We start from the raw sequence: 15,247 nt of genomic DNA on the forward strand, positions 1-15,247 counted from the left end.
AATTTTGGTATAATGTTTGGGGTACGAGAAGTATGGTGGATGTTCAGATTGCTACAGACTGTTCTGTTTTTAACAGATTCTGTTTTTGATGCATAGTTTGCTTGTTTTGATGAATCTATCAATTTATATTAGTGGATTAAGCCATGGAAAAGTTATATTACAGTAGACACAATGCAAAAACAAAATATGAATTGGTTTGCAACAGTACTTAGAGTGGTGATTTGCTTTATTATACTAACGGATCTTACCGAGTTTTCTGTTGAAGTTTTGTGTGGATGTAGTGTCTAATCGAGGATGTTTCGATGTGAGAAGAAGGAAGAGAGGCAAGAGCTCAAGCTTGGGGATGCCCGAGGCACCCCAAGTAAATATTCAAGGAGACTCAAGCGTCTAAGCTTGGGGATGCTGGGGAGGCATCCCCTCTTTCTTCAACAAGTATCGGTATGTTTTCGAATTCGTTTCGTTCGTGCATTATGTGCAAGTCTTGGAGCGTCTTTTGCATTTAGTTTTCACTTTTTTTTATGCACCATGCTGGTATGAGATAGTCCTTGGTTGATTTATAGAATTCTCATTGCACTTCACTTAAATCTTTTGAGTATGGCTTTATAGAATGCTTCATGTGCTTCACTTATATCATTTGAAGTTTGGATTGCCTGTTTCTCTTCATATAGAAAACCTCCATTTGTAGAATGCTCTTTTGCTTCACATATATTTGTTAGAGCGTGGGCATATCTTTTGTAGAAAGAATTAAACTCTCTTGCTTCACTTATATCTATTTAGAGAGATGACAGGAATTGGTCATTCACATGGTTAGTCATAAAATCCTACATAAGCTTGTAGATCGCTGAATATGATATGTTTGATTCCTTGCAATAGTTTTGCTATATAGAGGTGATAATATGTGGGAGGTACTAGTAGATGATTGTGTTCAGTAAAGATGTTGGTGTTAAGGTTTGTGATTCCCGAAGCATGCACGTATGGTCTACTAACTATGTAACCAAATTGGTGCGCACTGTATTTTGATTGTTTATCTTTGCATGAAGGTCGGGGGCACGCGATGGTTAACTCCTACCAACCTCCCCCTTAGGAGAATGCGCGTAGTACTTTGTTTCGATGACTAATATATTTTTGCAATAAGTATGTGAGTTCTTTATGACTAATGTTGAGTCCATGGATTATACGCACTCTCACCCTTCCATCATTGCTAGCCTCTTCGGTACTGTGCATTGCCCTTTCTCACCTCGAGAGTTGGTGCAAACTTCGCCGGTGCATCCAAACCCCGTGATACGATACGCTCTATCACACATAAGCCTCATTATATCTTCCTCAAAACAGCCACCATACCTACCTATCATGGCATTTCCATAGCCATTCCGAGATATATTGCCATGCAACTTCCATCATCATCATATTCATGACTTGTGCATTCATTGTCATATTGCTTTGCATGATCGTAAGATAGCTAGCATGATGTTTTCATGGCTTGTCCGTTTTTTTATGTCATTACTACGCTAGATCATTGCACGTCCCGGTACACCGCCGGAAGCATTCATATAGAGTCATATCTTTGTTCCAGTATCGAGTTCTAATATCGAGTTGTAAGTAAATAAAAGTGTGATGATCATCATTAGAACATTGCCCCACAAAAAAAGGAAGGCCAAAGAAGCCTAAATAAAAAAGGGGGCCAAAGAAGCCCACAAGAAAAGAAAAAAAGGGCAATGTTACTATCTCCTTTTCCACACTTGTGCTTCAAAGTAGCACCATGTTCTTCATGTAGTGAGTCTCATATCTTGTGCTTCAAAGTAGCACCATGTTCTTCATATAGATTGTCTCCTATGTTGTCACTTTCATATACTAGTGGGAATTTTCATTATAGAACTTGGCTTGTACATTCCAACGATGGGCTTCCTCAAATGCCCTAGGTCTTCATGAGCAAGCAAGTTGGATGCACACCCACTTAGTTTCTTTTGTTGAGCTTTCATACACTTATAGCTCTTAGTGCATCCGTTGCATGGCAATCCCTACTCCTCACATTGATATCTATTAATGGGCATCTCCATAGCCTGTTGATACGCCTAGTTGATGTGAGACTTTCTCCCTTTTTTGTCTTCTCCACCTAACCTCCATCATTATATTCTATTCCACCTATAGTGCTATATCCATGGCTCACGCTCATGTATTGCGTGAAGGTTGAAAAATTTTGAGAATACTAAAGTATGAAACAATTGCTTGACTGAAACCGGGATAGGCATGAGGGGTACCTTGTGTTAAGAAAAGGGAGCATACAAGACTATATGATTTTTGTAGGGATAACTTTCTGAAGCATTGATGTTTTGAAAGACATGATTGTTTGTTGGGATGCCCTAAGTATTATTGTTTTTATGTCAAATGATAGACTATTGCTTTGAATCACTTGTGTCTTAATATTCATGCCATGATTAGACATATGATCAAGATTATGCTAGGTAGCATTCCACATCAAAAATTATTCTTTTTTATCATTTACCTACTCGAGGACGAGCAAGAATTAAGCTTGGGGATGCTGATACGTCTCCGTCGTATCTATAATTTTTGATTGTTCCATGCCAATATTATTCACTTTCATATACTTTTTTGGCAACTTTTTATATTATTTTTGGGACTAACATATTGATCCAGTGCCCAGTGCCAGTTCCTGTCTGTTGCATGTTTTTTGTTTCGCAGAAACCCAATATCAAACGGAGTCCAAACGGGATAAAAACGGACGGAGATTTTTTTTGGAATATTTATGATTTTTGGGAAGTAAAATCAACACGAGACGGTGTCCGAGGTGGTCACGAGGTAGGGGGGCGCGCCCTACCCCCCAGGCGCGCCCCTGAAACTCGTGGTCCACCCGTAAGGCGGTTGATGCTCTCCTTCTGGCGCAAGAAAGCTAATTTTACAAGGAAGATCTGGGCGAAAGATTCAGCCCAATCGGAGTTACGGATCTCTAGATATAAAGGAAACAGTGAAGGGGTAGAATCTGCCAAAGCAGGGAACGCAGAAACAGAGAGATAGATCCAATCACGGAGGGGCTCTCGCCCCTCCCAAGCCATGGGAGCCAAGGACCAGAGGGGAAACCCTTCTCCCATCTAGGGAGAAGGTCAAGGAAGAAGAAGAAGAAGGGGGGCTCTCTCCCCCCTTGCTTCCGGTGGCGCTGGAACGCCGCCGGGGGCCATCATCATCACCGCGATCTTCACCAACACCGCCGTCATCTTCACCAACATCTCCATCACCTTCACCCTCTATCTACAGCGGTCCACTCTCTCGCAACCTGTTGTACCCTCTACTTGAACATGGTGCTTTATGCTTCATATTATTATCCAATGATGTATTGCCATCCTATGATGTGTGAGTAGATTCCTATTGTCCTATCGGTGATTGATGAATTTCTATGATTGGTTTGAGTTGCATGTTTTATTATTGGTGCTGTCCTATTGTGCCCTCCGTGTTGCGCAAGCATGAGGGATTCCCGCTGTAGGGTTTGCAATATGTTTATGATTTGCTTATGGTGGGTGGCGTGAGTGACAGAAGCACGGACCCGAGTAAGTAGGTTGTTTGCGTATGGGATAAAAGGGGACTTGATGCTTTAATGCTATGGTTGGGTTTTACCTTAATGAATCTTTAGTAGTTGCGGATGCTTCCTAGAGTTCCAATCATAAGTGCATATGATCCAAGTAGAGAAAGTATGTTAGCTTATGCCTCTTCCTCAAATAGAATTGCAATAGTGATTACCAGTCTAGTAACATAGTCAATTGCTTAGGGACAATTCCACAACTCCTACCACCACTTTTCCACACTCGCTATATTTACTTTATTGTTCTTTATCTTAACAGCCCCTAGTTTATATTTTTCGTGTTCTTTACTTTCTTGCAAGCTTACCCGAAAACACCTACAAAGTACTTCTAGTTTCATACTTGTTCTAGGTAAAGCAAACGTCAAGTGTGCGTAGAGTTGTATCGATGGTTGATAGAACTTGAGGGAATATTTATTCTACCTTTAGCTCCTCGTTGGGTTCGACACTCTTACTTATCGAAAACTGTTGCGATCCCCTATACTTGTGGGTTATCAATAAGAACGTTTTGTACAGTACACCAGTGTTCAAAACAATCTTGTATTATGGGAAGAGGGATTGGTTAATTGTCTAGCATTCTGCATCTTATCTCCCTCACCCACCATTTACTAAAAAAGATCAGATCTATATTTAATCTTACCAAAAAGTAGAATACATAGACAATGCTAGTGCAGAAGTGTAGCCCATTGCTCTTGTCAGTACATTTTGTCCTGTAATGCTTGTACTTCCAGGGATTGGTAGTTGATTATGTAGCATAAATCTGCATCTTATCTTCATCATCCTCTATCCCATCCAGTATTATCATATCTATAATTACTCTCTACAATGTGTAGAGTACAGGCAATGCTTATGAAGAAGATTTTGTGCTGAAATTATTGAGTTATCCTTCCCTTGACATGGAGAAGGGCATTATAAAGTCGGTGTTAAATGTTAATGCAAGTCAGTCCTTCTAAAGCCTTTATCCTCAACAGCTGTTTAATTTGCTCATACTCCCTATTGTTTAACTGTTGTTTAGTTTGTTGTTTCTACCAAAATGCATGTTCGCAAGAACCGTAAGTTCTAAGTTTTACTTGTAAAACCAAATTTTGTTATTCCTACCATGCACATTACTCAATACTCCCTATATGTATGCTTGTTTTTGTGGATCTATAATCCAGTGTGTGGTGAAGCAGCCCATGTTTGCACCTTGTCATCTCCTGTTTTATCTTACTGATGTTGCTGATGATATGAACAACTTGCCATGCACATTAACCAAAATAGATACAATGATTTTCTTTGCCCTTCATCTATGCTTGTTATGTTGACATGGTAATCCAGTAGTGTGGTGAAGCTCCCCGCATTATGAACAATGCCAAATTATGCTATTAATATTTTGAACTTACTCTTTATTTTCTAATTTGAAATTGGATGGAATTGACAGCACAGTTATCATCTTTGTTTATACACGTGCAAAACCTGTCATCTCTCTGCTTTGTTTCAGGGTGATATGCCTGATGGCATGCTCAAGTCTGCTGAAGTCTATGAGACAAACCCAACATATATTGCAGCAAAGAAGGCAAAACATCTTGAAGATAGCGAGACAACCCCAAAGTCTTGTGTTGATGCAGTGTTCAAGTTACTTGATACTAGCAGTCAGACAAGCTCATAGAATTCGTTGTCTGAATCAGTTCGACTTCTTCAGTCCCAAGTTCTAGCAGAAAGGCATTCTGCAACTCAACTTCGACTTGAAGTCCTATATCTAAGAAAGATTGCGGAGAACACCAATAAGAACCTCATCGCTAAACAGCTACACCTGGAAGCTATGACTGACACGCTAGGCCGGTCTCACAGCCTTGCTCAGCAGCTTGCGTAGCAGTTCCCGCTCAAGGCTAACCTTTCTTGAACTGTCTTGGAAGTGGTCTCGGTTCAGTATTATTTTGTTATGCTGCAATGGTGCCTAGTTTGTGTAATCTGCTTCTTCGTTGCGCGTTATGATCACTGGTGGCGAACTTCGATGCCTAGTGGATATAATATACCATAAATCCTTTATTGTATAGTGTAGGTTTATTCTTAGTTACTATGCCGTAATTTCTTTATTGTATAGAGTAGGTTTGTTCTTAATTCTTACTAGTTACTGCCATCATTCCCTATCTGAAAAATATCATATGTAGTCGACCGGGCCGAAACATTCGCCTCTAACGGGCCTGGTGTTTAGCGGTCCACAATTGGGCCGGCCTGCATCTTTCTTGGGCCCGAATCATTGGGGCCTTCACACTTTGCACGAGGCCCACAATTTACACCAGCCTATATTTTAGTTGGGCCTTTTGTGGACCCAGCGCTTAGTTTGGCCCAGGTAGCGTTTGGCCATTAACAGGTTGAATATTGTACTGGCCTGTTACAGCCCAGATGAAACCATGGGCCTTTAGCAGGCTGAAATGCATATTGGGCCTCAATTTTCACTAGTCGTCGATGGGCCTTCAGCAGGCTGAAATGTACATGGGGCCTTTTTGGGCCCAGTTATATCATGGGCAGTTACCAGGCCGAAACATATCTCGGGCCTTAGTTGGCCCACTGATATCATGGGCCTTTAAGAGGCCCAAAGCTTAGTAGACATCAACGGGCCGAATTATGCGACAGGCCTTTAACAGGCCCAAAGTCACGTTGGGCTTAACTATTGCCACCTTTATCATGGGCCGTTAGTGGGCCCGATGTCCTATCGGACCATATATGGCCCATGGGCAGCACGGGCCATTCCTAGGTTGAAAGTCACACCGGGCTGAAATGGGCCCATGTCTACATCGGGCCTCTAACAGGGCGAAAGTCACTGGGCTGTAATTGGGCCCAAATATTCGGCGAACAATTAACGGGCCAGATCTGGCTTCGGGCCATAAATGGGCCCAAATATTCGGTGAACAATTAACGGGCCAGATCTGGCTTCGGGCCGTAAATGGGCCTTTATTAAGCAGGTTGTTATTAGGATGGCCCACTAGTACCTGAGTAAGTACTACGGGCCTTTGACTCGGCCGGCCTTTTTAACCTATATGGGCCTCTGTTGAGCCGTGCCATGTGTTGACGTATTATAGGCGCTTTGGGTCCAATGAGTGGATGACATCTGTCCCAATGGTGAGCCGACACGTGTTTCCTCCAGCCAATGATGATTTTACACGTGGAAAATCCCCATTGGTCGGGGCTGTTAACGGGTTATCGGATCCAAAACCGGACCCGATAGCTTAACGGCGTTCCGTTATGGTGGATGCCACGTGTCGGTCACCCTTGACGAAAGCACTTCTGTGACGCGCGATTTATCGTCATGGAAGTGGACACTTCCATGATGATAATTTTGGTAATGGCATGGAACACTTCTACGACAGCACAGGTATGACTATCTTGATTCTGTCATAAATTTGGCATGGATGTACATGCATGACCGAAAACGTGACCTACTGTGACAGACACGTATCATCACGGAAGTGTATTTTTTTGTAGTGTATTGTGAAAGATGATCTTATGCCTATGTTTCATGATTTATTCAATGGGAATCTACAACTATTTCATTTAAATTTCGGCACGATTACTCTTTTGCCTAAGAAGGAGGAAGCCATCCGCATAGAGCAATTCAGGCCCATTTGCCTATTGAATGTGAGTTTCAAGATCTCTACGAAAGTGGCTACCAATAGGCTGACAAAGGTTGCCCATTCGGTTGTGCAACCAAGTCAGACTGCCTTCATGCCTGGAAGACACATCCTACAGGGGGTAGTTGTCTTACATGAAACCTTACATGAAATCCACTCGAAGAAACTTGATGTAGTTATATTCAAAGTGGACTTTGAAAAGGCCTATGATAAGGTCAAATGGCCTTTTCTGCAGCAAGCCATGTGCATGAAAGGTTTCAATGAGTCATGGAGGAATCAGGTGGATTCCTTTGTCCAGAAAGGTAGTGTTGGGATAAAGGTGAATGATGATATTGGTCATTACTTTCAAACGCATAAAGGCTTGAGACAAGGAGACCCGATGTCTCCGATACTATACAATATTGTAGCAGACATGTTGACAGTTCTCATAGGTCGGGCCAAGGAAAAGGGCTTGGTAGATGGACTAGTTCCCCATTTTATGGATGGGGGAGTCTCCATCCTACAATATGCGGATGAGACAATTTTATTCATGGAGCACGACCTCGCAAAAGCCAGAAATATGAAACTCGTATTATGTCTATTTGAACAATTGTCGGGGTTGAAGATCAATTTTAACAAGAGTGAATTGTTCTGCTTTGGCCGTGCCAAAGAAGACCAAGACAATTACAAGGACCTATTCGGTTGTGAACTGGGTTCTTTGCCCTTCAGTTATCTTGGTATTCCAATTCACCATAGGAAATTGACTAATAAAGAATGGAAATGTATTGAGGGTCGATTCGAGAAGAAACTCAGCTGCTGGAAGGGTAAGCTTATGTCTTATGGAAGAAGGCTCGTATTGATAAATTCGGTACTAATGAGTATGCCGATGTTCCTCTTGTCTTTTTTTGAGGTGCCCAAAGGGGTACCCAAGAGATTAGACTTTTATCGATCTCGATTTTTTTGGCTGTCCGACGAGGTGAAGACAAAATATTGCCTGACAAGATGGGATATTATTTGTCGACCAAAAGACCAGGGGAGTCTTGGGATTGAGAACCTCGAGGTGAAAAATAAGTGCTTGTTGAGCAAATGGCTTTATAGATTATCGTTGCATTCCGAAGGAATGTGGGCACAAATCCTTCGCAATAAGTATTTGCACTCCAAAACTCTAGCCCAGGTTACCGTAAGACCTAATGACTCACCATTTTGGAAGGGACTCATGAGAGTGAAAGAAACCTTCTTCCATAGGGTGAAGTTTATTGTTGGGGATGGAACAACAACAAGGTTTTGGGAGGATATGTGGTTAGGTGATACACCGCTAGCTCTCAAGTATCCTTCCCTGTATCATATTGCTCAACGTAAGGAAGATTACATAGCAACGGTGATGCAGACGGTACCTTTGAATATCCAGTTCAGGAGGTCTCTAGTAGGGGAACGTTGGACCTCTTGGCTACACTTAGTCAGGAGGTTAATGGAGGTTCACCTTACCGATCAGGGAGACTCTTTCAGCTGGAAGCTAACAAGTAACGGCGTATTCACGGTTAAGTCGATGTACTTAGATCTCATAAATTCTGGCCCAATCCCACGATCGCTTCATATTTGGCGAGTTAAGGTTCGCTTACGAATTAAGATATTTATGTGGTTTGTTCACAAACAAGTGATCCTTACCAAAGATAACTTATTAAGGCGGAGATGGGTAGGTAGCTCGCGTTGTTGTTTTTGTGTTCATGATGAAACAATACAACATTTATTTATTGATTGCCCTCTCGCGAAGTTACTTTGGCAGTCTGTTCATATAGCCTTCAACATTATTCCTCCCAATAGCATTGAAACGTTGTTTGGAATGTGGCTCAATGGGGTGAATACTCACATCGCGTCTAATATTTGGATTGGAATATGCGTACTTCTTTGGGCTATATGGAACTGCAGGAATGATATGATTTTTAACAGAAGACCTATGATTAATTTCTTGCAGATTATATTCAGGGCTACGGCATGGATCCGTATGTGATTATTACTCACTACTACGGCCTCCAAGGAGCAGCTGGCTACTGGGTGCAACCGATGGGAGATGGCAGCACGGTTTTTTTCAAGCGGTTTGGACGGCGGTCGCTACATAGGATAGGTCCTTAGTGTATCTCCATCCAGCCGGATGCGGCTTTGAGATTTGTACTCTTTATTTTTTTTGCTCCTTTTGTGAGCTGTACTCTACAGACCAGACTTTATTTGTTTCGTCGTTTTAATAAAGTGGCCGCATGCATCTCTCCGATGCAGAGGCCAGGGATGATCTCCTTTTCAAAAAAAGAAGCTAAAGGTGCACCCATGGGCGGCGCGGTAGGTGGTTTCAGCGGTGGGCATGTCATCGCGGGCGCGCGGGTACACTCTTGGGCACCCGTTGCAGGCCAGATCTGGGGGTGTCGTCTCCTTTGCTGTGCAACCTGGCGGCTGCATTGCCGTCGCGAGCTAGGTGTGACCCGACCGACGGCTCTTCTCAGGCAGCTTGGGCAGGGTGGCGGCCCCCCTTCTGCGGTCGGGCGGCTATGGCTGTTGGGGGCGGCGGATTGTCCGATTTTGGACTCGCTGCTCGTTTTGTCGGGCATCGGGTTGGGGTGGTAGCCCTCCCGACTCACCTGTTGGTTGGTGGCTGGTGGTGGCTATGTGTTCGTGTAGTAGGTGGCGGGAGCACGGAGCAGCAGATCGCGGTCTACTGGTGCTCCTCGGAGGTGGCTTGTTCACTTGGGCGAAAGCCCCTACTTCGGCGGGACCCAGCGATGATGACGCCCACGGGTGGGGCTTACCTCCTTGGAGGCATCATTGTGACAGTGACTTCCCCTTCGAGGCACCAGGGGAAACACTTGTTCTTGGTCCGCCCAGGACGGTCGATGGCGGCGTGCTTCACGTCGCGTTCCTTCTTGAAGGCGTCGACTTGGTAGATTCGTGTGTCAGCGTCATCTAGGCTCGACCACTCCTTCGAGTGGTTACGATTCTTCCAACCAAAGTCGGGTTAGCTAGGTGTGATCCTCTCTGGACCACCTCGTCCCTGTACGATACCTCTCCCCTTTGCGGGGTGTTGTCAGGTGACGACCAGACGACCAACATTCAAGGCTCACCTTGCTTGTCAAATGAAGAGTTGAGACCCCGGGGCAAACCCCTAGCCAAGGTCCTCCTGGTGTGGGTGATGGCGGCGCAACTGGTGTCGCGACCCATCTTGAAGGCATCATCTTGGGGTCTGCTTGGTTGACGTGTGGGTGGTGCTTGTTGCGGGATGTTGGTGGTGGTGGTGCGGCCAGATATGGGTCGATGGTGGTATGGTGGTGTCGGTGTCGCCTTGTTATTGTGCTTGCTCAAAAGATCTCCCATGGTTGTCGTTGTGGTGCTGCGAGCTTCGTGCTCTTGGCGTTGTCTTGGTTCATCTTTGCTCAATGATGCTGCATGATGTCTCCCCGATTTGCTAATCGTTCCTGAATTTTCATGGCGGAGCTCCTAGTCAAGGTTCATGCTTGTCACTCGTTGATTGTGGATGCTCCTCTCTTGCGCCGTGGTGTTCGGCACGCACGCACCGGTGCAGTGCGTTAGGCCGCTTGCCAAGTCTTAGTATTGTGATCCTTCGACGACTCCCATCATCTAATTGTGCCTCTCGTGGTGTTTTGCTTGGTCTGCTAGCTAGGCGTGCCTTGTCTGGGGCATCCATTTTGTTGTTTCTCTTCTTGTTTTACTCTCTCTTGTACGATTTTCGGTCCAATTTTCTCATAAACTGGATCAATCTTATGTCATAAGGCCACTTTAAAATATATTCGAATATATTCAGGTTGGGAGTCTTTCCTCGGTTGACCATTTAAAAAAAACATATAGCTTATACTCCCTCCCTTCCAAAATATAGAGCGCCCACGCTTCCCGCGTTTGAACTTTGACCATATATTTAATCAACAAGACAGACTGCGATGGAAGCAAAAATTATACCAATGGATTCGTATTCAAAAGAAATTTTCAATTATATAATTTTGGTCCCGCCGCAGTCGGTCTTGTTGGTTAAATTTATGGTCAAAGTAGAACCTCGGGAGATGTGTGCGTGCTATTTTGAAATGGAGGGCGTACGTCACAAACTGCCAATGCATAGCACGTTGCTCACTTAACTTAAGTGGCGGCGAAAAAAACTTAAGTGGCAAAAAAATAAATGAACAGGGATATAAGGAGCAAGCAAATGCCAAGCACCAGATCCATTTAACAAACCAAAAGACTTTAATATGACGAGCAGCACTTGCACATTGGCTTTGCCTCAAAAAAAAAAAACTTGCACATTGGCCGCCACGTCAAAACAAGTGTCACGCGATGTGTTGACTTCGTCTTCCTCCTCTGTCTGTCTCTCTCTCTCCTACTGCGCTCCGTCGCGTGCATCCCCGCTGCGCTCCCACAGTCCCACGGGATGAGCTCCACGGGCGCCTCGCCAGCGCGCAGAAAGCACACCCGGACGCGATCGAGGCCCGGGGCCTCACCGGTCTCGCTGACAGCTTGCCTGCGCGGCGGCTGCAGCAACACACCATCGACGGGGACGAGCAGCACGTGCGCACGGCCGCCACTTCGAGCGGCACCCGGTTAGAGACAGGTGGCTGCGCGCTGTTCTCTAGAAAGAGGTGGATGCCGTCGCCGACGCACGGAAGAGGCATCCGTGACCCGCGCGGCAGACATGCCTCGTCGTGGGCGCGGCCAACGGCGACCCAGCACCAGCAGCACTGCAGCAACCCGCACTCTCCAGTCTCCAGCAACAGCACGGACACGCACACGTCGAGAGCGGCGGGCTGGCTGGCTCCGACGTGTTCAAATAGCGCTCGCGTTCCAGCCGCCGCCCGTGCTGCTGCCCCGCAGCCGCAACCCCCACCCATCCGCCCTCTCTCTTCTCGCTCCCATGCCTCTGCCGTGGCGGTTCGCCCTTTTCTGCTAGCGACGATGAGCGGTTCACCCGTACTTAGCCCTCGAACGTTTTGGTCACCGCGGCACGAGGCTGCCCCAGAGAAGGAGGTGACCAGGCTGCGGCGGTCGTCGCCGCTTCTTAGAGCAATCTTGTTTGCAACACTAATTCTTGAATGACAGAACGAAGCATCCTAATTCTTGAACACCGCCACTAATTCTTCATGAAACTGGGGTTGCAAGTAAGAAAGGAAGCATGCCAAGCAAAGATCACAACACAAATTCTTGAAACACCACCACTAATTCTTCATGATATTCTCTGAATGACATTGGTTATCTACTTATGATCTCGACATTGTAGCATAGTATATGAAACTAGATTTGCAAGTAAGAAAGGAAGCATGCCAAGCAAAGATCACAACACAAAAACATCACCACTAATTCTTCATGATATTCTCTGAATGACATTGGTTATCTACTTATGATCTCAACATTGTAGCATAGTATATGAAATGGGATTTACAAGGAACAAAGCTAATATCATAACAAAGTATGCCAAGCTGGATACGAAGGTTTATCGGCAAGCATTCGAACGAGGCATAACAAGAATTCCATCATCAATGCGATCAGCACGAAATAGCAAAAGCATTCGACAGTTGAATTGGTAGCGGAAACTGCCGGACGAGCTCCCTCACTCGCCATTCAACGGGTCCAGGTCCAGGATGACGGGGCCGTGGAGGTACTCGTCGATGTCGAGGGACGCACCTTGGATGGCGGTGCGGAGTCCGGCAGGGATGCCTCGGCGTCTTTGTGCGAGCACCCCGATGAGCATGATCTGGTTAGCGAACTCGCGGCCACGCACCGCGTGATCGTTGTTGCCGACCTTGTTGGAGAGGCGGCCGATGTTGCGGCCTAGCGAGCAGAGGACTGTGCCGAGCATTTGGAACGGCTGCCCACCATCAAGAAGACCAGGAAGGTATCTGGAACGGAGGCGCTCGAGATGTACCGATGTGTGGGGTAGAGGGAGCGGACTTCGTGAAAGTTGAGGACGGTCCACCGGAGGTGTGGCGGGAGCTCGCGGGCGGCGCGTAGGATGTGGAAGAGCTCCTCGAGGTCGTAGTGCGACTCGACGGCATGGACGGCGACGACGATGGGTCCGCCCCCTGCGTCGAACAGGTCGCGCGCCTGCTGGAGGAACCAGATGGCGAAGGGCGCGTCCGCCATGGCCAGCAAGTCGCTCTCTCGCGCTCTCCTCTCTCTCCTCTCTCCTCTGCTCTCTCGGAAGGGAGGGAAGGTCTCTCTCCTACTGGTGGTTGGTGGAATTGGGGAATGGCGGTAGTGAATTCTGATGATGTGGGGTTATAAAGCGGCAGCGGGGGAAGGAAGGTAGCACGGCGTCGCAGGCTTGCAGCTTGGTGCCGCAATTTCAAACTCAAGGAGAGAAGTTTTTTTTGGGTATGCCCCACTTGTAAATCAGGGTGGACACGGTCCGGTCCGGTCCGGTCCCTGACCGAGCTGTCGTTTGGACCGGCCGCCGGCGGTACGGACCGGACCGGACCGGACCGAGCAACCGAACGGTCCTACTTTCCAGGACCGAACCGGCGACGGCGAAGCCCGGGCCAGACCGAATGGACCGAAGGGACCGGCCAACCATCGACATCGATGTGTGCGCATGCAGCGGCGAGGTGGGCTACGTGTTACATCAAGCACTGAATCAACACACACAGGAGGTCACGCGAGAAAGTAGAGGAGGAAGAAGACTCGCACGAACGCATTAAGTGGAGAGGATTCTGCGACGCACAACTGTGTGCGTATTTTCTGCTCTTCCTTTTATTCAGCTCGTAACAAACTGATCACCCACGATTCCATATAACCGTGCCATCCCACAGACACATCGTGGTCAATCTCTCCGTGGTTAAAGACTACTGCATATTCAGACGCAACACGGACTAGCGTGCTTCTCGCATCGAAAATACTAAGTGATAAGTTCAGTACGACAGAGTTTAACTCAACACTACGTGCACGAGAAATTAACTGACAGCTGAAACATCGACGAAACTGACGAACTGAATTTTCTGAACCTGACGAAACTGAATTTTCTGAACTAGCAGTCTTCGCTCTCATGGTCATGGAGAAGAAACGCAGGGACTCCTCGAACAGCAGCGGCGGCGGCGGCGTCACCTTCAGAGCATTCAGGATCGTGCCCCAGTTTCTTCATGGTGGCACCAGCGACGCGTTCGCATGGCCGGTGTGCATGCTGTGCTGAAATAACGTGCCATGCAACGTGTGCATGTCCACGTCTTATCTTAGTTTCAGATTAGTTAGATCAGGTTGTTCCCGTTCGCACGATTTCAGCTCATGGACGTGGGATGGCACGGCCGCAATTCCCGTTCCTACCTATTCTTTCGTTCCTTTGAGTAGAGGCCGTGGTCGAGACTCGAGAACTCCAGATCGGCGGCAGTGCATGCACGATAGCAATGGCAAGCGGCAGCAAGAGGCTACGGCGCACGGGGAGAAGAGGAAGGATGAAGAGAGGAAGCTCAGGGACACGGTGGTTCACTCTGGGGCTGCCGATGGCCGCGGCGACGAGGAACAGTGCCGGCGACGACTGCATCTTCTCGGTCCGACCGAGCGGCTCGGTTCAAGACCGGACCGGACCGGGAATTTTTCGGGCCGAAATGGGCAGCCCGGACCGACCAGTTTTTCTGCCGGTCCTGGACCGTACGGTCCGGTCCTTAACGGGCCACGAGCGGGCCGAAAAGCCTGCTCGTTCCGTCCAGCCCTACTTGTAAGTGGGCTACTTTATGTATGCTCTTCGTCTCGGAGCGCCCCCAAATCCCCCACCATCCGCGGTGCGGAGCCTAGCTAGCACGGCCGCCGCCGCCGCCGCCGCGCCGTAGGTTAGGTCCACCGCGGAGAAGCTCCCGCGGTAGGCCTCCGCCTCTGACGCGCTTGTGCATTCCCCTTCTGCCTCAGCGCGCCCTCCTGCCCAACCGAGCAAATTGATTATATGACACACTTTTCCTCCAACTTTGATCTGATGACACATCTTTCTTTTAATTTGATTAGATGGCACACATTTGATTATGAGCTAGACTAAATGACACAAATTATGTTTTTCTCTCCTTTTCTAGGTATGGGCCCCTACATCATATTTTTTAGGACG

The sequence above is a fragment of the Triticum aestivum genome, chromosome 5B (genome assembly GCF_018294505.1).
Source record: "Triticum aestivum cultivar Chinese Spring chromosome 5B, IWGSC CS RefSeq v2.1, whole genome shotgun sequence".
Taxonomy (NCBI): domain Eukaryota; kingdom Viridiplantae; phylum Streptophyta; class Magnoliopsida; order Poales; family Poaceae; genus Triticum; species Triticum aestivum.